The sequence below is a fragment of the Hemicordylus capensis genome, chromosome 2 (genome assembly GCF_027244095.1).
Source record: "Hemicordylus capensis ecotype Gifberg chromosome 2, rHemCap1.1.pri, whole genome shotgun sequence".
Classification (NCBI taxonomy): domain Eukaryota; kingdom Metazoa; phylum Chordata; class Lepidosauria; order Squamata; family Cordylidae; genus Hemicordylus; species Hemicordylus capensis.
In genome coordinates, this window is record NC_069658.1 from 224504635 (window position 1) to 224525866 (window position 21232).

A 21232-nucleotide genomic window follows, 5' to 3' on the forward strand; every position below is an offset into this window, starting at 1 on the left:
AGTCACTTCTCTCTCAGCCTAACCTACTTCACAGGGTTGTTGTGAGGAGAACCTTAAGTATTTAGTACACCGCTCTGGGCTCCTTGGAGGAAGAGCGGGATATAAATGTAAAATAATAATAATAATAATAATAATAATAATAATAAAATAAATTTAGTCCATTCTGCAACAAGTTTCCTTGCAAGCACCTGGGAGGCAAGCCACTGTTTGCTGCCATCATGGGCAGGCATTCAGGCAGGGGGGCCCTGACAACCATCCCGTGTGTCATCTGGTGAGTTCTGGCCTGCACTCTGTGGTAAAAAGCACCAGCCTCCCATTCAAGGCCCGTCCTTCGATCCTTCTGCTGGCTTCTGTCCCTTCCAGGACAGGGGAGGAGAGCTGGTCTTGTGGCAGCAAGCATGAATTGCCCCCTTTGCTAAGCAGGGCTGGCTTTGGTATATGTTTGGATGAGTAGCTGCGTACGAGCGTGGTGAGATATTCCCCTTAGGGGGATGTGGGCCAGGGCATCTCCTTGGCATGCAGAAGGTCCCCGGTACACTCCCTGACAGCATCTCCAGGTAGGGCTGGGAGAGACCCTTGCCTGAAACCCTGGAGAGCTGCTATGTCCAGGGTAGACAACATAGGCAGCTGCCGTATGCTGAGTCAGACCATTGGTCCATCTAGCTCAGTATTGTCTACCTAGACTGGCAGCGGCTTCTCCAAGGTTGCAGGCAGCTCTCCTACAGTGCAGACAATACTTGATGGGCCGCTGGCCTGACTCGGTGTCAGGCAACGTCTGTGTTCCATTTCCAACTGAAACTCATCATCATTCCGTCGCCCCAAACTTAGAAACGGCTTCCACTGACAGTGCCGTCCGTGAGACTGATTGGCCTCCAGCAGCCAGAGGTTTCCCACTCCTTCCCTCTCTTTGGGGAATGTGAGGCGGAGACGGCCGAACGTCTGGAGACAGCACCTTCCTCCTGGCTCTGCTGGTTGGTTGGGGGTTGTCTCTCCCTCTCCCCCCCCTCTGCTGTTTATTCAGCACATTTTGCAAGGAGGCTGTAATTATGCCTTCAAAGCACTGTAAAGTTCATGAGAAAAAGCCGGACTGTCTCGGCCTTACTGCCGTTTTATTTATTTATTTATTCTGTATTTTTTTTAATCAGCAGGTCTCACTCATCTTTATATTCCAAGAGTTGTAAGAGGGAGGTGGGATCAGCTGTCAGTGCCGAGTTCTGTGCTGGCATCCACAGCTGGGTGTTGTTGTTTTTAAGTGCTCACATCTCCCCTCATTGACTTCTCCCCTCAGTTGCGGTGGCCGTCAGGTGGGGAGGGTCTTTGGGGGTTGGCAGCCCAGGGGCCTTGGAAGTGTCCGGCATTGCTGAACCCGTCTGAAGACCTGGGGCAATGCCTTGCAGGGCCCTGTCCTGATCATTGCACAGCTTGGTGGCTGCTGCTGCTGTGGAAAAGCGATTTGCATAGAATGAGAGTTCCTTGGCCCAGTGAGGTCTGTCCTCTAAAACAAGGCTGGGCAAAGGTGGCCCTCCAGTGGTTGTTGAACTACAACTCCCATCATCCCCAGCCACACTCTAAAATATATGTCATCTTTGCAGGCAATAACTTGCAAACTTTGCTAACTGATCAAAGAGGCACCTTTTTAAAAGTGGTGATTCTCTTATGTTTAGCAGGGGGGGAGCAACTTTCCCTATCCAGCCCCAGCACAGCATCCCTCCAGTGCAGGGCTGCACAACCTTGACTCTCTGGCTGTTGTTGGACTATAACTCCCACCATCCCAGCCAGAGGTGCTCTTACCCCTGGACTTCGGGGCCAAAGTCCAGGGCCTCCACGCTCCCTGAGGGCCCCCAGATCCTCTTTAGTCTGTCCTGAGTGGTGTGGTTTGTGCCCTCAAGAACCTAAGCGTAAAAAAAATGATGCTTCACTTACAGCCGGGGGGGGCTCTAAAGGCCTTTAGGTCCAGGCTCCAAAATTACCTCGGTGCACCTCTGATCCCAGTCACAGTGACCAATAGTGGATTCTGGGAGCTGTAGGCTAGCCTCTGTAGAAGATGCTAGCCCAAATTTGTGCAGCTCTTCTCCAGTGGTTGTTGCTGGTATCTGCCTTATTCTTCTTTTTCGGTTGCGGGCCTCTGGGGACAGGGAAACATCTTATTTTTATTTATGTATTGTTCATTTTCCTATGTAAAGCACTTTGAGAACATTTGTTGAAAAGCATTGTTTTATTCATTCATTCATTCATTCCATTTCTATACTGCCCTTCCAAAAATGGCTCAGGGCAGTTTACACAGAGAAATAATAAATAAGATAAGATGAATATATGCATATGAATATATGTAGCCTGCAAAACGTGTGGGTCTAGGGGTGAAGAGCCAGGCTTGTGGTAGCGAGCACGAATTGTCCCCTTTGCTAAGTGGGGCCCATCTTGGTTTGTATTTGGATGGGTGTCTACCTGGTGAGTGCTGTTGTAAGATATTCCCCTTAGGGGATGGGGCTGTAGCTCAGTGGTAGAGCATTTGCTTTCCATGCAGAAAGCAAACCACCGAGAGCTGCTTGCCAGTCAGTGTGTAGGCAGTCCTGAGCGAGAGGGACCAAGGAGGGTCTGACTTGGGACAAGGCAGCTTCCTGTGTCCTTGGAGGCAGGCGCTGCAGAGCAGGGTGCTCTGTGACGCCAGAGTCCCACCCAGCTCTGCCCCCGCCCCTGCTTGCCAAAGCAAAATGAGTTTGCATCATTCATATGGGTGGCAGACTTCCCAGCCTTTGTTCTTTGGTCCACCTCACTGCAAAAGGTTGGTGTTTTATAGAACTCAGAGAGGGAACAACTCAGTAGAAACTAAGAGGTGTCTAGTTTCTTGTGTCTTTCTTTCTTTCTTTCTTTCTTTCTTTCTTTCTTTCTGCTACACACACATGCATGATGGAGAAAACATCAGAGAAGATCAGTGGTCCCAGTAATGGATCCCCCAGGCATGGTTGACTACAACTCCCAGCATCCTCAGCTGCAGTGGCTTTCAGCTGGGAATTATGGGAGTTGCAGTCAATAAGATCTGCGAATCCCTGTTCCAGGGACGACTGGATGGGATCCTCCTCTTTGTTGGCCCCCAGAGTTGCTTCCTTCCTTCAGAGCATTGCAGTCCCTTCTGGCAGCAGCCGGTGGAATGTAGAGGGGGATCCCAGAGCCCCAAAGTGCTCCTGCCCGCCTTGTGGTTAGTGGTGGGGGGGGAGGCAGGAGAAGGCACGGCAAAGATGAGGCAGGGGAGAGGGGGAAATTGGGGGCACTCTTGGAAAGGAAAGGAGGTTTGTAGCTAGACGTGCCAGCCATGTGGGTGGCATATCTTGTGACTCTGGCCACAGGAAGGTGGTTGGGCAGAGACCTTGGGTGGTCCAGTGGGAAGGGTATTGGGCTTGGACGTCAGAGACCTGGGTTCAAATCTCTGTTCAGTCAGGATGTTTCCCTGGGTGACCTTGTGCCCACCGGCCCTCCCCATCTCTCAGCCTGACCTACCTCACAAGGTCGTTGTGAAGATAAAATGGGTGGAAGAGCGGAAGCAACGTGAGCTGCCCCGTGTTGCTTGGAAGAAAAGCTGAATGAGGCTGTGATGTGAGAAGATTTCTATGTCCCAGCCTTCATCTTGGAAACATTGCATAGCCTTTGGGGCCTGTCTCTCTTGCCCTGCTCCCAGCCTTTTGAGCCTGGACAAAGTGGTGTTTGCCACGATAGCTAAACAAAGCCTCCAGCTTCAGTCTACTGATAAGACTGGGAGGGGAGCAGGGAGGCAAGAAGGCAAGACCTTTGCCTTCCTGCCCTTGCTTCTGCTTCTTGAGACAAGGCTTGGGACCTTGTCCTGGCCTAATCCCCAGCACTGGGCCTAATCCAGCAGGGCTCTTCGATTCTTGCCTCAGCAGCACACTGTGAGCCCAGGGGGGAGCAGGTGGCCACCCACCTTTGCAAGCAGGGCAAGCACGTGAAGAAAGGAAAATCGGGAATGTCGCCTCTTGCTAGACCCGCAGGGTCGCTCTTTAAGGCACGTCTCCAAGCCGGTCGAATCCTTTTGGTGCTGCTGCTGGTTCTGCTGCTCTCAGCAAAAGGGGCAACAGAAGTGAGTGAGTCTGTACTTGGGGATCCATTAGCAGTGCTCCTCCTGATAACCCTGGGGGGGCATCCCAGAGCAGGTGCCGGCGACCTATGGCGCAGGTGCCAAAAGTGGCATGGGAAATGATTTTGAACAGCACTCACACTGCTGGTCCACTTAATGGCACGAAAAATTCTGTGTCATCTACTTATCCTGCAGAAGTAATTTCTCTCCGACTCCACTCCAGGAGTGGTTTTCAGGGGCTGCATGCTGGAAGAAGGGCACCCCCCTGTGGGGGACCATCTGACCCTGTGGGTGTCCCCATTTCCAGCCTGCAGCCCCTCTAAATCATCACTGGAGCCTGTCAGTGAGAGGGTTAAAATTTGGAAAGCTAAATTAGAGTGAATGAACGAACTCTTGGCACACCATGCCGAGTGGTGAAATTCCACGCATTGTGTGTGGAGAAATCCCCTCCTTCCTCATCTTTCCACGCAGCTGATCCTCACGAGGTCTGGCATTCCGGTGAGATTTCCTCCCTTGCTCTCCGGAGGGATCAGCCAGCCAGCCAGATGAGAGGCATTGTTTCCAGTATTCCACTCTGCAGCCCTTCATGTACCTTTCCAGGTGGAGCAGAGAGCAGAGTTTTCCAGGCTGGTTTTTGTCCTCCGCTCCTTTCTGTTTTTTTCCATATACATATATATATAGAGAGAGAGAGAGAGAGAGAGAGAGAGAGAGATGCACAAACTTATTTGTTAGTCGCCCCATAACAATTATTCTCTAGATAGCTCACAAAGTAAAACAATAAATAGCAATTGAATAAAAATTAGTTGAAATAAAAGTTGAAATAAAAACCCAAAACTACAATAGAATACAAAACCATGTTTACAAACGTTTTTTAAAAGCCTAGGAGAACAAGAAGGTCTTCACCTGGCATCTGAAAAACATAGTGATGGTGCCATAAATGAGGTGCCACCACTGAAAAGGCCCTCTCCCTAGTAGTCACCCGCCTCACCTCATCTGGCAGGGATACTCTGAGCAGGGCCTCTGAAGAAGATCTCAAGGTCCAGGTAGGGACATATGGGCAAGGCGATCTTTTGGGTAACTCGGTTCCAAACCATTTAGAGTTTTAAAGATAAAACCAGCACTTTGAATTGGACCTGGAAACAGATTGGGAGCTAGTGCAGCTGACAAAGGACTGGTGTGATGTGATCAAAACTCCTAACCCCAGCTCACAATTTTGCCGCCCTATTTTGAACCAACTGCAATTTCTGAACTTTTAAAAAGGCAGCCCCCACATATTGCAGTCATCTGAACGGGAAATATACCTATAACAGTTATTTGCTCCAGTATATGCCCTGTCTTGTGGGCTCAGAAGATATGAAACAACTCAAGACAAAAAATTATAATGAATGTAGTTAAGATAATAGCCCGCAAGGTGTTTAATCGGGCAGTTGAGTAACCCTGTACAGAAGGGTGGAAGCCAAAGCGGCTTCAGTCTCCCTGCACAGCGCTCTGGGTGCTCCAGGGCTGGACTCAGAGGAGTTTTTTCTGCAGTCAGTGTGACGAGTGCAACGAGGAGGGATGGGGTGCTGCATGGAGGTGCAACCATAGCCCAGTTGGGAGAGCATCTGCCTTGTATGCAGAAGTTCCCAGGTTCAATCCCTGGCTGCATCTCCAGGTAGGGCTGGGAGGGACTCCTGACAGAAAGGTTAGAGAAGCCACTGCCAGTCAGTGTAGACCAGGCCTGCTCAAATTTGCCCCCACCAGCTGTTTTTGGACAACTCCTCCCATAATCCCCAGCAACAGTGGCCAATTGCCAGGAATTATGGGAGTTGTAGGCCAACATCTGCAGGAGGGCCGAAGATGAGCAAGCCTGGTGTAGACCAGGGATTCTCAACGTTGGGTGCCCAGATGTTATTGGACTTCAGCTCCCATAATCCCCAACCAAAGGCCACTGGGGCTGGGGATTATGGGAGTTGAAGTCCAAAAACATCTGGGGACCCAACATTGAGAACCCCTGGTGTAGACTGTGCTGAGCTGGGTGGACTGAGGGTCTGACTTGGTAGGAACATAGGAAGCTGCCACATACTGAGTCAGACCATTGGTCCATCTAGCTCAGTGTTGTCTACACAGACTGGCAGCGGCTTCTCCAAGGTTGCAGGCAGGGGTCTCTCTCTCTCTCAGCCCGATCTTGGAGATCGGGGCCAGAGGGGGAGCAGGGAACCTTCTGCACGTAAGCAGGCAGGTGCTCTTCCCAGAGCGGCGGCCCCATCCCCTGAGGGGAATATCTTACAGTCCTCACACATGGAGTCTCCCATTCAAAGGCAATCAGGGTGGACCCTGCTTAGCAAAGGGGACAAGTCATCATTGCTACCACGGTTTAAAACACCTTCAAAAGTAATAGGTTTTATGGAGGCGCTGTGGCTGAGTGGTGGACCACATGTCTCCAGGGAGAGCTGGGAGGGACTCCTGCCTGAAATGTTGGAGAGCAGCTGCCAGTCAGTGTAGAATGATAATACCAAGCTAGATGAACCAATGGTCTGACTCGGTAGAAAGCAGCTTCAAAAATCCTGTGTTTTATGAAGGGGCTATGGCAGAGTGGTAGACTGCATGTCTTGCATGCAGAAGGTCTTAGGCTGTATCCCGGGCAGCATCTCCAGGTAGGGCTGGGAAAGACCCTTCTCTGTCTGAGACCTTGGAGAACTGCTGCCAGTCAGAGCATTCAGCTGGGTGGACCGAGTCAGCTGGGATAACACAGAGAGGCTCTTCTCACGATCACTGAGAAGAGCCGGGGGAGGGTTAGCGGGGAGAGCGAGCTTAGCCCGCCCTCCCCGCACACGAGCCGGCAGTCTGCTCTGGGCGGCTGAAGCGGCCGCCCACACAACTGCCGGCTCCATTACAGAGCCGGCGGGGGCTGGCAGGATCAGGGGTTGCACAGCCCCCGGAAGCTCCAGCATGCCCTGCGTGAGTGCACAGGGCATGCTGGAGAGACCCCCAAGCTCCCTGATTTTCAGCCTCCTGGTCGGGGGTCTACTCATGAGTTGCCGTGGCGCAGACGAGGAGACCCCCACCGGGAGGCTGGCTGCAAGCAGCCTCCCAGGCTCGGGGGTCTCTCCAGGATGCCCCACACGCTCATGCAGGTCATCCTGGGACTTCCGGGGGGCACACGGCCCCTGATCCCCGCAGTCCCCGCTGGCTCCATGACGGAGCCGGCAGTCGTGTGGGCGGCCGATCTGGGGGGAGGTAAGCGCTTTCGGGCTTGCTCCCCGCAAAAGGCGGTAGCCTCCTGCAGCGATCGTGAGGATTGCTTCTATGTCTTATGTGCAGACGGCCCCATGTTCAATCCTTGGTAGCATCTCCAGTTCAGAATGTTAAGTAGCAAGGCTGATATCTCCCTCCCCCCCACCCCACCCTCTCTCTCTCAGATGCTGAAGCGTTGCTGCCAGTCGGAGTAGACCAACGTTTCCCAACCAGTGTGCTGCAGGACACTGGCTGGTTGCTGCACTAACTCAACTCCAAAATTGCGGCGCTTAAATGCCCCACTTTTGGAGCTGGCCCTTGTGCCCTGGTGGCTTATAGGAAACAACTAAAGATGCACCTGTTTTTTACATTTTACATTTACTGTTTAAACATTTTAGTTGAATGTTTCCTATTGCCGTTTGTTTTAAATGGTTTTTAAATAAATCCTGTATATGTTCAACTTTGTTTCAAATCAACTTTGTTTTGAATGTTGGGCTGTTTTCACTTATTTGTTAACTGCCATGAGACTTTTGTAGTAGGCAGTAAAAGGTAAAGGTAAAGTGTGCCGTTGAGTTAGTGTCGACTCCTGGCGCCTACAGAGCCCTGTAGTTTCCTTTGATAGAATACAGGATGGGTTTACCATTGCCTCCTCCTGCGCAGTATGAGATGATGCCTTTCAGCATTTTCCTATATCGCTGCTGCCCGATATAGTAGCACTGGGGATTTGAACCGGCAACCTTCTGCTTGTTAATCAAGCATTTCCCAGCTGCACCATTAGGTGACTAGTAGGCAGTATACAAATGCATTAAACAAACAAACAAAAAATAAACACTGCATCTGGAGGAATATGTCCTTCTGGCACATTATGGAGTGAGACGGCCCCAAAAGTGGGACTTTGAAGCTCATGTTTCTGAGCAAATCCACTGCCACAATGCACGAGGGAGGACCGGTCCCATCCAGTGTATAAACAAGCCAGCCAGCTCCTAAATACATAAACGTGTGCGCCGGGTGGGGTGGGGTGGGGTGAGTTTGGGGGACAGTGTGCTGCAATTAATGGGGAGGGGGGTTAAGTGTGCCACCTGATAAAAACCGCCGGGAAACCCTGGAGTAGGCCCTACTGGCGCAATCCCTGGCCCGAGAGCAGAGCAGCTTGGTGCATTTCTGGGGCCAAATACCCAGCCCTCTGTTCTCTCCTGCCTTGACTTCCTAGAGGGTGGGGGCGACTCTCCTGCCCGGGAGGAGGAGGAGGAGGAGGGCATGCCGGGCCGGTTTCTTTTCCTGCCCAGAGCGGGATTCCTGGGTTTGCCCAAGGGTAGCCGAAGCCGCTCCCTGGCCCTGTGCCGACTGCCTTACAAGGCCTGAAGAGCTCATTTCCCTGCCCCCCCCCCCCCCCCGCATGGCTCTGTGGATAAATAAATATGATTCACTCTTTCTCCCTTTCTGCTGTGAAGCAGCCTCAGGAATGCGAGGCGGGTGACTGAGGAGCAGCGGAATGTGTGGCATGCGGAACACAATGGCTGCTTCTCCAGGGCTTGGCGAGGTGGGGGGGGGCGGTCTCTCTCGGCGGGGCGGGGGGGGGGGCTTTCCTACCCTGGCTTAGCTCACCTCTGCTTTTGCAGACCTTCTTAGGTCATAAATATTCCCCCACCCCCAGGAGTGTTTCAGCCCATTCTAGCTGTGCCAAAAATCAGTCTCTCAAAAGGGCTTATGTTAGGGGAGGAGAGCCGGCCTTGTGGCAGCAGGAAGCAAGCATGAATGGACCACTTTGCTAAGCAGGGTCTGCCTTGGGGTTGTGTTTGGATGGGTGGCGACATGTGTGAGCACTGGAAGATACTTCCTTAGGGGATGGGAAGATATATTGAGTTATTCCCCTAAGGCAGTGCTGCCCAACTTTGGCCCTCCATCTGTTTTTGGACTATAGCGCCCATCATCCCCACCCACAGTGGCCCATAGTCAGGGATGATGCAAGTTGTAGTCCAGCATTTGCAGGAGGGCCAAAGTTGTGCAGTCTCACCCTTAAGGGATGGGGGCATAGCTCAGTGGTAAAGCATCTGCTTGCATGCAGAAAGTCCCAGGTTTACTCCCTGGCAGCATCTCCAGGTAGGTCTGGGAAAGACCCCTGTCTGAAACCTTGGAGAGATGCTGCCAGTCAGTGCAGACAATACAGATGTAGATGGCCCAAGGGCCTGACTCAGTGCGAGGCAGCTTCCTGTGTTCTCCTGTTCTGCAGGCTGGGGTATGGCAGTCTGGCCCTTTAGTTGACCCTGTGGGCTAACCGATGGGAGAATATGCAGTGGGAAAGCCCACGCTCTTCACTCAAGGAATACTGACGCTCCGGTTTTAGCAAAACAAATGAAAGTGGTTTATTTAGTTATTAAGTGTTTTACAGAGAGAATAAGGCGCAATGAGACGGAAAGAAACATAGGAAGAAGCATTTCAATACAACACGATCAGCTTCATCCAACTCTGCAGTTGAATCCATCTCATCCCTTCTCCTGCTCAGAGAAACAATAAATGAATAAATAAGATGGCTCCCTGCCCCCAAAGGGCTCACAATCTAAAAAGAAATATAAGACAGACACCAGCAACAGCCACTGGAGGGATGCTGTGCTGGGGGTGGAGAGGGCCAGTATGAAAGAAAATTCACAGCCAGAATACAAAAGAAAAAAATCAGATGTCTACCAGTCTTGAAGCTGAAGAGTCTCTAGCAGTCTCAGAAGTTAGAGGCGCTTCTGTTAATACTACAGAAAAGGTTACCACAAAAATAAAAGTCTGGCTAAAAGGGGGAAAGCGAGGCAAAGTGGTGAGAGAGCCCCTCAGAGAAGCTCCCCTTCATCCTGGAAAGCTGTTCGTCTGCAAAAGAAGGATATAAGAATAAAGGAAAAGGCAAAAGGCCCTAGAAAGGATCCCCTCAACATACCAGGCCTGTCTAGCCTTTATACCTCAGCCCAATTGCCTCACATTTCAGACCTCCTATTACTTGCATTCTCTTGGCAACCCAGCGATATCCATATTTAATAAAATCAGTTCTGTGTGGAGTAATGACGACTCGGGGCATTTTCAAATACTGTCTTTTTTGTTCTAAAATTTACCGTTGTGGGTACACAAACAAGCCCAGATTGTTCCAGGCATGTATCGAGAAGGCTGGTTATCTGGGCCCTGTGATCCTCCCCAGTTCGCTTATGTTCAGGCAGCGACAAGACAGTCAAGGTCTTTCTAGTGGCTGCCGTTGAAAAATCTGTTGTTTTTCATGTCTCAGTGTTGGCTCATCTAAAAAGCAGCCCTTAAAAGCAAATAGTGGCTCCGAGCTGTTACTGTTCTTGACTGCGGCTACCTAAGATGAATCCTTGCAGGTCAAGTCTTCTTTCTGGCCGATCTAGATGAAATGGTCACCTCATCTTCAGGGTAACGTAGCAGCTGCAGAAGTGGGCTACAAGCCAGAAAGCCCTGGGTTTTATTATTATTTTATTTATTTAAAACATTTCTATACCACCCAAAACTTGTGTCTCTGGGCTGTTTACAATTAAAATCATTTAAAACATTAAATCAATTAACAATAAAATCATTTGAAAGATTAAAAACATTAAAAACCCAGTATTAAAGTTATTTAAAGCTATCAGTAATTCAAATCTTGTCTCTACTGTGAAGTCTTTAGAGAGCGCTTCAGGCCAGCTGCTCACTCTCAGCTCCCCAGCCTGCAATGTGGGGGTGATTGTTCTGGCGCCTAGCTTACAGCATCATCGTATGGCTTAAATGTATGCAAAGCATTTTATACACTTCCGATGCACTCTCTGCGGTTATTCTCAGGTGCTAGAAAAGTGCTCCACCTCCTCTGGGTGGCAGGAAATTTATTTGGACTCTTTAAAAAGAAATCAAAATTTTAAAGAAATAACATACACATAACTAAGTAATCACAGAAATGTCAAACAAAGAGTCACCAGTGTTATAGTCCAGATAGGTGGATAGTGGTATAAAAATTGTCCATTATAAGAGAGGAAATGAACTTATACAAACATTTATAGAAAGTAATAGTAGCAAATAGTTAAAAAGGAGAGGGGAGCAGTTTCACACCTATCTCTTAATTAGGAAATATTCTCTTTCCATAAGCTTATTTGATCAGCAGAGCAATAGCAACCATTGGGTACCTTTGTTTTCATACTGTATAAAAGAATGCCAAGCTACCATAAACTAGTCTTCTTTTGTCAGACTGTTGCTTAATCTTCTTAAGCTTTTCTGAGAGAGCAATTTGGGAGGCCCTATTTAACCATCCTGATGTTGTGACACCCTTTTCTGATTTCCAATTTTTCTACTACTTCTATCTTAGCAGCTACCAAAAGAAGTAGTATAAAATCTTTGTGAGGAGCAGTTTATGATCTGTCTTTAAACCAGAAAGTAGTGCAAGCACAGGATGTGGCATTATAATTGGTTGTGTTATATCTGAAATCATACCAACAACGAGTTTCCTGTATTCCCTAACTTGTGAGCATTCCCACAGAAAATGCATAAATGTCCCTCAGTCCTGGTATCCCTTCCAGCAATTTGGTGAGAGTGTTTTTGTTAATGCAGTGAAGTTTTACATCTGATACCATCTGTGTATTAATTTAAGTGTGGTTTCTCGTGTTCTTGCTGAAAGTATTTTAAGAGGTTTCCTGCTCCAAATTTGAGTCTTAAGGTCAGCTTCCCAAACTAGCTGAAGGCCTCTTGATGGACATTAAGTTCTGAGTTAAGAATGTTATATAGATGCGAGATCAATCCCTTTATTTTAACTGACTCCTAACACAGATATTTTTCAAGTCAGTTAGTTCTCCGGTTGCTTCATGTTTATTATAGAGAAATGTAGCAAAAGATTTGATCTGTGCTTTTGGAAGCCAAGTTGCACAGAGTCCTTCTAACAGGTGATTCAATTTATTATCAGAAATTGGCTTCCCACTCTCAAATAAATCTGGAGCCTGAAGATACCCCTTGATTCTCAGTCTTTGTGTGCTCTAAATTTAAACGGATCTGAAAAAAGCAGGTGATTCACCATTGGGAGGAGTGGGGAGATGGGAGGGACGATAATTTTGATTCGAGATTTCCATGTGTGTGATGTGGTTACTAGAAAAGGGTTTTGAATGTTGGCTAATTTATTTGGATTCTTGATAGCCTGCATTTCCACTTAAAAAGCCTGCAAGGTAGCTGCCAAACTGATGCCTGGGCAGATTTTGAGGATATAATTATATCGCACTTCCTGGTCAGAATATAGCCTCTTAGCAGCTTCTGCTTCTGAAAGAGGGAGAGCTGTCGATCCTCCCTTGTTCAGACGCAGTCTACCTTTGAACACCAGATTCAGGGAACAACGAAGAGGAGCAGGAGAGGGGCCGTGTCTTCCTTCCCTGCTTTTTGGCTTCTTGGAGGAGGCAACTGGCTTTTCACTGTTGGAAACAGTATGCTGGGCTAGATGGTCTGTATTTTCAACTGAAGAGAGGTTGTTCCACTCAGGAAAAATACATCTCTTTTCCCTTTCTTTCTTTTTCCAGGGATACTTCAAGAGCAGAGGAAGAAAAGGTATGTACACACCATGTCTGACTGCACCTTTAACCTTTTTTTTAATTTTTAAAAATGAAGTAGCAATTGCAGCTATGGGTTTTCCTTCATCGGTGGCTTCGTGTGTTCAAGGAAACCACTTTCTGAACCTCTCCCCCAGCCCCTCTTCCACTTTGCAAAGGCCCTGCCTTACGGATGAGGAAAGACGAAGGTGACCCCAGACAACCCGAATTGTCAGTTTTAAATTGAAAGGTGCCCTTTGCCATGAGTTGGGAGGGACCATGGAGGCCATCTAGTCCAGCCCCTTCAGGGAAATCCAGAGGGAAAGCGACCCCCAGTGGTGGCTGCCTGAAGACCTCCAATGAGGGGGAGCCCACTACCCGCTGAGGTGCTTGCTTCCATTGTCAAGCTGCTCTTACCATTAAGCAGTTTCGTCTAATGTCCAACCGAAATCCCCCCTCGGGTCTCTCAAGCCCATGGGATCTGGCCCTGTCCTCTGGGGCCACAGAGAACAAGCCTTTGTCCTCTTCTATGTAACAGCCCTTCAGGGACTTGAAGAGTGTGATCATGTGCCCCCTCAGTACGTAAGAACAGCCCTGTGGATCAGGCCCAAGGAGGCCTATCTAGTCCAGCATCCTGTTTCACACAGTGGCCCACCGGATGCCTCTGAGAAGCCCACAGACAAGAGATGAAGGCATGCCCTCTCTCCTGCTGCTGCTCCCCTGCAACTGGTATTGGGAGGCATCTTGCCTCTGAGGCTGGAGGTAGCCTATAGCCACCAGACTAGCAGCCATTGATAGACCTGTCCTCCATCAATTTATCTAGGCCCCTTTTAAAGCCATTTGCCTAAGCCCCTCAAACTTCTCTTCTCCAAGTTAAACATGTCCAGTTCCTTCGATCTCTCTCACAGGGCTTGTTTTCCTGACCCCTGACCAGCTCCATACCTCTTTCTCTGAATCCGTTCCAGTTTGTCTTCGCAATCATCCAATATTCGGGCTAAGGCCAAGCATTATTTTCAGAATGGGCTGTAACTCAGTGACAGAGCCTCTGCTTTTGTGCAGAAGGTCCCCAGTTCATTCCCTGGCAGCATCTCCAGGTATGGCTGAGAGAGACTCCTGCCTGAAACCTTGGAGAGCTGCTGATAGTCAGTGTGGACAATCCTGAGCTGGATGGACCAGTGGTCTGACTCTGGATAAGGCAGCTTCCTATGTGGCACTATTCCTTTATTACACTAGATATAAGGCAGCTATATAAAGTGACGCTATTACTTCTGGTAGCTCAGAAACTCTGCTTTTACTAATGCCGTTTAAAATTGTGATTTAATTCAAAATCTTGTGTCTGATTGACTGGAATCCTGGGAACCCTTTCACATGTGCGGTGGCTAAGCCAGGTTCACACAACGCATAATCAACTTGTGGTATTCTCTGCCACAAGATGTGGTGACAGCCAACTACCTGGATGGCTTTAAGAGGGGTTTGGATAACTTCATGGAGGAGAGGTCTATCAACGGCTACCAGTTGGAGGGCTGTGGGCCACCTCCAGCCTTGAAGGCAGGGTGCCTCTGGGTACCAGTTGCAGGGGAGTAACAGCAGGAGAGAGGGCACGCCCTCAACTCCTGCCTGAGGCTTCCATCAGCATCTGGTGGGCCACTGTGTGAAACAGGATGCTGGACTAGATGGGCCTGGGGCCTGATCCAGCAGGGCTGTTCTTATGTTCTTATCCCCCACCCTATATTTGATTCCCCCCCACCCACTTTGCCTAAATGCAGTACTTTAGAATACAGAACCAAAATGGTCTTTGACCAGTGTGGCTGGGTTTGATGGAAACTGTGGCCTAACAACCCCATGACTGAGCACCCCTGGCGTGGAAGAAGGGGACAGGGAGGAGCCTTCTGCTCCTTGTGCATGGAGAGATTGGACTGGTTTGCAAACAGGGCAGGACCTTCCGGTGGCCACAGCCACACTTGGGCGTTCCCTCCTCCGAGAGGCCCGTACTGCTCTCCTCCCCACCCCCTTGTTTTGGGCTCCTGGTGAACACCCTTCTGTTCCGTCAGATGTTTGGGATTTGTTGGTGGGCTTTTGACTGTCTCATCTGGTACTTTTATTGTGTTTATATTGCGGTTTTAAAAATGGTTTATTTTAAAACGATTGTTGATTTGTTTGCCTGCACGCAGCTTTGCAACTTATTAGTGGAAAGTGGCTAACCAGTGTAAAAATAAATACATGTGATCTGCCTCCCTCTCACCACATCCAATAATTTGGAGACAACCCGAACTGGAGGACGGGCAGAACAAAGTCCATATGCGCACAATTTAGGATTACATAATTCATGGCCACGAGCTTTGATGGTTTCAATAAAAGGGGATCGGGCAAATTTTTGGAGGAGAAGTCTATCACTGGCTGCTAGTTGTGATGGCCCTGTGGAACCTCCATTTCCAGAGGCAGCCTACCTTTGAAGAGCTGTTGCTCTGGGAAAAACAGGAAGCCTATTGCAGTCAAACCCTACTTGACGACCTCCCTAGAGAGCTCTGGTGAGCTCTGGGACACTGGATGCCCGACTGGAAGCCCTTGATCCAGCAGGGCTTCGCTAGGTTCTTGTGAGTTGGGCCTCTCTGCAGTATTTCATGGTGAAGCAGTTTCCCCAATATAAACTCTTCTTGTAACTGCCCTGGAGAAAAACCCTCCCGGGGAGAAGAGCTGGTCTTGTAGTAGTGAGCATGAATTGTCGCCTTTGCTAAGCAGGGTTTGCCTTGGATTGCATTTGAATGGGGGACTACATATGAGCACTGTAAGATATTCCCCTTAGGAAATGGAGCTATAGCTCAGTGGTAGAGCATCTGTTTGCATGCAGAAGGTCTCCGTTTTCACTCCCTGGCAGCATCTCCAGGCAGGGCTGGGAGAGACTCCTGCCTGAAACCTTGGAGAGCCGTTGCTGCCAGTCAGTGTGGACGACACTGAGCTAAATGGACCAGAAGTCTGACTCGGTATAAGGCAGCTTCTGATGTTCTTAGGTCAGTCAAATGCTGCAAACCATTGAAAAGAGGACAGATGTCCCAATGGCTCTATAATAACAGCCTATGGTATGGTCTGTCAATTAGGTCTGTTTGAAGTTAATCAGGCCGTAACTCAGTGGTAGAGCATCTGCTTGCATGCAGGTTCACTCCCTGGCAGCATCTCCAGGTAGGGCTGGGAGAGACTCGTGCCTGAAACTTTGGGGAGCCGCTGCCAGTCAGTGTAGACAGTGCTGGGCTGGATGGACCAAGGGTCTGACTCGGTAGAAGGCAGCTTCTTCTATTCTTGTGTTCCTAAAACGAAAGGCCGGCCTCTTCCTCTTATCTCAGGATGCTGCAACTTGGGAAGACAAGCCTGCCTCCTCCCATGTGGCTTCCTCTTGCGTCTCTCTGGCGGGGTCAGCCGGTCCAGTGGAAAATGGCTCTCTCACTTTTTTCTCACTCCACCCCCTTGCATCAGCCTTCTCTTCTTTATTTAGCTTCTTTATTGGATGTGGTTTGAAGTACGGCTGGCTTCTCCTTTTTCCCAAGCCGTGGGTGAGAGACGGCCGGGTTTCCCGCGAAAGCGGCGTCACCCGAACTTGGCCTTTCTCTTCCCCTCCTGCCGCCCCCGGCCAGTGTGGGAGCTGCTCCAGCTTGCAAATCCTCACATGAGCTTCAGTCATCGGACCTTACCAAGAAGCCCAAAAGGCTGCCGGGAAGAGCAAGTGGACCCACGTGGGAAGAAAGCGGGCAATGGCCTCTGGCAGGACAATGGCTTTTGATGGCCCAGACAAGGGCAGGACAGTCACGGGACCTTTGAGGTGTCCGGCCTCCTCCAGATCACGCTCGGAGCCTGGTGGGCCGATGATGAATCGGCTCTCTGGCCCATCTATTTTGAGCTCTTTGCAGGCTCTCCTCCCCTCCGCCCCCGATGAGATCTCTGCAGAACAAACAAGAGGGCCACACATGAGGGGACGAGGGGACGGTCATGCGGCTGCCCGCCCACGTGCCAGCGGCTTCTGCATGATGCGGCCCCTGCTTTTTTTAGAAACGGGGTGACTCGTTGTTTTGCGGGCCTCTCGTGTCGGGCGACCTTTTAGAAAAGTTCAGAGCAAGTGCAGAGAAACCAGCAGGCTGCCTCTCTGCACGGCGGGGAGAAGAGAGTCTCTTCTGCAGCGGCCAGCCGGATCCCCGTCCCGGGTTCCAGGCCCTGCTGCCTGCTCAGCCGCCCCTTTGCTTCCGGGCCCTTCAGTGCAGCTGCGTGGCCTTTGCGTGATGCTTCAGTTTCCCGTCAACATTCCTGGGGCGCTGCCTTTCTCACCATCTGTCACCCTTTACCCTCATTCAAGGGCCAGATGCACAGGGGCTGGCTGGGGGTACAGAAAATAGGAAAGGTAGGTACCAAAATACAAAAAACAATGAAGGACCTAGTCGGTAATTGGGTGTATTATAATATCAACAAGCCGACCCCCGCGCAGAGCATCTGCGCGTTTTTGGGGGCTGGCTACCTCTCTTCCCCCCCCCCGCCCCAGTCTCCGGCCGGGCCGCCGCCAGCCTCCGCGTTCGGGCTGGGCCCGCCGGCGCCGGCCTCCCCGGCCGGGCCAGACCCACCACCGCCCTGGCCTCCATGGCCCGGCAAGGCCCACCACCGCCTCTGTCTTCCACCACAGACACGCCTCAGCCAATCAGGTGCGTCCCTCCGCTCCGTTGCCCAGCCAATCAGCTGGGTTGCCAGGACACATCCCCACAGAGGCTGAGGCACGTCTACGGGGATTAAATATATAGATAGAAAGAGGATGTATACCTTGGTAAAAGATGAGCATACAAAATCAATGGGTAAGGATACAGCCAACAAAATGCTGAAATAGACGAATGGCTGAGACGTGTAGTGCTCCAAGTTTCAAAGGCTTCTTCGGTCAAAGGGAAACCCAATATATCCGTCACTGTGGCTATTCATACATGCATGGAAACCCAGGCTAAGGGAGCCCAAGCCAGTTTTCCACATTCGTGTGAACCGCCGGGATTGGGCCCGATCCCAGCGACTATGCGGCGGCAAACCCACCTAAGCAGCCTCCCTCTAAAATGAGGTCAAAGGTGCAAGCGTTCCCTTAACCTCATTTTCTGATCATGTGTTCGTGTGTTGTGGTTGGCACACTCGGGGGGGGGGGTCCCAATAATGCACCACCACGCATGGTGCATTATTGGAGTTCGGTGGGGTGGCTCATGGAGGGGTATCCCGGCATCCCGACCCCTGGAGCTGCAGGGGAGCTGCCACTCGCCTGGGCGGGCGATCCACCTGCCCAGGGAAGGAGAGGAGATCGTCTGCGGGGAAGGTAGGTTAAACCCGCAGACCGCCCCGGAGCTCTTCTCACTGACTGTATAATTCTACTCACATGACAAAGTCCTTCTTGAGTTCAAAAGGAGGCTAGTGATTGTGAAGTCCACTGAGTTTATTAGAAATGTCGCCCCCAGCCTTCAAATGAGGCGATCAGTCATGCAGTCAAGTGGAGTTCGGTTGTCTTTTCAAGGAGCCGAGATTAGTACTGCCTTACGCCTCCAGTGGCTCTGCTTGGCCTGACAGGTATTGCCACAAGGACAAAGTTGGTCTCCAGGTTTCTTCTTATTCTTAAAAGCAGTGCTGCTCTCGGTGAGTTGAGTGAACAAGTCTCCGCATTTTGTTAATTGTATCATTACCCGCTGGCTGTGTGTACCCAGTAGCAAAGGAAGCCTGGACCTTCCCCTTCTTTATTGCCACACTCCAAGGACAGTGAGGCTGTAGGTCAGTGGCAGAGCATCCACTTACATGCAGAAGGTCCCAGGTTCCCTCCCTGGAAGCATCTCCAGATAGGGCTGGGAGAGACTCCTGCCTGAAGCCTTGGAGAGCTGCTGCCAGTCAGTGCAGACAATAGTGAGCTGGATGAACTAAGGGTCTGACTCAGTATAAAGCAGCTTCCTGTGTTCCTATAATGACTTGAATGATGTCCTCCTTGGCCAGAGCACTTTAGACATGGGCACTTTCCAGTTTAAACCTTACAACAGTGCCACTACGGATCTGCTAAATGTGCTTCCGTACTTCCTGCTTTGTGACGCTGCAGTCCCTGCTCTCTGACAGCAAAGTGCCGTTCACATTTCCGATGCCTTATTTTGGATCTTATCTTTGCGTTCTAGTGCTACAACATTGCATGTGCATCGCAAAAAAAGTAGCTGTATTTTCCCATTGTAGGAGTTTGAGATTCTGGGGATTGCTCTCAGTTCAATTCTGCCAAGCCGAAGCATTTTACCCCTCTTGGAAGGTTTAATCTGGAAAGCGCCATGATGTGGCTTTAAGTGGACGGGATTAGCAAATCCTCTTCCCAGAGTGACTTAACTGCTGTGGGCAAAGGGCGAGGTCAGCCGCTCATCTGAAAGATCCAGCCCCCCCCCCCCCCGGTGAACTTGCACTTTGCCCCACATTTGCACCCATGCAGGAACTGTGGTCATCATCGCAAGCCCTTTCCTCACTCTCACTCAGGATGCTTGCTGGATTTTGGACTCAGAGATCCCTTTGTGGCTTCCGCAGCTTGTTGAGTTGCGATGATTCATCTGTGCACACACTGCGCCTTCTGTGCTTACCTGAGGTTGTCACTGCGACACTCCACCACTCTGAACTTCCACAGAACGACAAATTGGGTGGAAAAGTCATCTCCTTCCTCTTACTTTGCTCCTGCCTAACTCAGCCGGCTGAGTCACTGCCCTCCGTGAACCTGGCTTATGTACTTGTTTTAAAATATTTCTCTCCTGCCTTTCTGCAATCTGCGTTCAAAGCAGCTTGCTAAGAACGTGATTCAGTTTTAAGCAAGCAGCAGCAATAAATGCGGCAGATGAAGATTCAGAGCAAGCAGAGAAGAAACCCACAGTGGATGAGCACGCAATGTGACATAAGGCGGTTCCCCTTTCTGAAACGCAAAGCAGGGCATCCTGGAATCATCCACACGTGGCCATATAAGGGCCGAGCCGGCAGTTCTTGGGAGGGTGTTCCGTGGACGGGGTGCCCCCACTCCAAGAAGACCCTATGCCCAATGGCTGCTTGCTCTTCGGAGATGGTCCTTCAGCCAAGCTCTAGCCCCACAGGCCTAGAATCAGGGAACCGCAGGGTGTGAGCATTGGAAATACCCTTGGAGGTCTTCTAATCCAACCCCCTGCTCAGTGCAGGAATCTGCTACAGCAGGCGGGTCCCCAACATTTCAAACAAGTTTACCCCTTCTGCCGCATACTTTCAGCTCAGGTGCCCCATAAAGTGAGTGAGTGTGTGTGTGTGTGTGTGTGTGTATTCTCAGGTACACATAAGTTTAAATGTTGCATTTCTGAGAAAGGCTACTGCAGTCATGGGCTTACATCCAGACTAAGTTACTGATGAGTTCTCCCATTGAAATTATCGTAATGGAACAGGTTTACCTGTACTCCATGTTAATTTCCTGAGTCCTCCCTAAGGGGAGGGGTATGCTGAGTTTCAGCATGTGTCAGCCAATCAGGAGCAGAGCCAAAGGGTCCTCCTCCCTCCTTTCTGCAGCAGACGCATTGCTGAGGATGGGTCAGCTTCAAGCTGGCATTCCTCAGATGCGGAACAGGTAGAGCAGCTGCAGTGTGGGGAGGCAGGAGGGCTCTGAGTAACCACTGGGAGCCCTTCAGGTACTTCTAGGGGTACAGTATCCCCTGTTGGGAACCCCTCTGCTACAGCATTGGAAAATAGGAACAGAGGGAGCTGCTTTATACAAAGTCAGACCCTTGGCCCATCTAGCGCAGTATTGTCTACACAGACTGGCAGCAGCTTCTCCAAGGTTTCGGGCAGAGGTCTCTCCCAACCTGTCGTAAATCTGTTAGCTTGGCTAACCCAACAGGATTTACAATCCCCTTCAGCACTCCCTCTGTGAGTTAACAGAAAGTAGCCGTGAAGCTGCATGAAGGAAAACAAAAGGCTCACAAAGAAAATAGTAAATGAATCAAGTCCCCTGAACTGAACTAGGTACCCCCCTCTAACAATAACTGAGTAATAACTGAAAAGAAAACACAGAGCAAGGAATGAAAAGAACGAAGGACACCAGAACAAGGAATTAACGGAACAAAGCAGGAAAGCACAAACAAGGGCAAACTGGAACTCAGAAAAGTTGAGAATTCAAAATAGCACATGGTCTGCAGTCTGTGAAAGTTGCTAACAGCATCTGAGCAGTTCACAGACTGCTAAATATATATGGCTCAAGAGAACCAGCAGCCAATCAGGCTTCCCTGAGAGCACTTCTGCTTCCTCTCTAGTGATCTCCTGGGCCTGTGTGATTCCCACTGAGCTTTCCTCTTGAGATGTCTTCTCAAGACAGGTGAAATCCCAGCCTCCTCCACATCAGGATTCATGTTTGGCAGCTGTTCCAAATCCTCAGCTC

General features: G+C 50.2%; 1 protein-coding gene across 3 annotated transcripts in view; it reads left to right on the forward strand.

Annotated features, from left to right (window-relative positions):
* Positions 1–21232, forward strand: part of GNG7 (G protein subunit gamma 7) — a 174910-nt gene that overhangs the window by 92523 nt on the left and 61155 nt on the right. For all 3 annotated transcript variants that reach the window (XM_053295229.1, XM_053295228.1, XM_053295230.1), the window contains one exon: positions 12820–12847. The gene's annotated coding sequence lies outside the window, so the exon portion shown is untranslated. The remainder of the gene's footprint in view (positions 1–12819; positions 12848–21232) is intronic.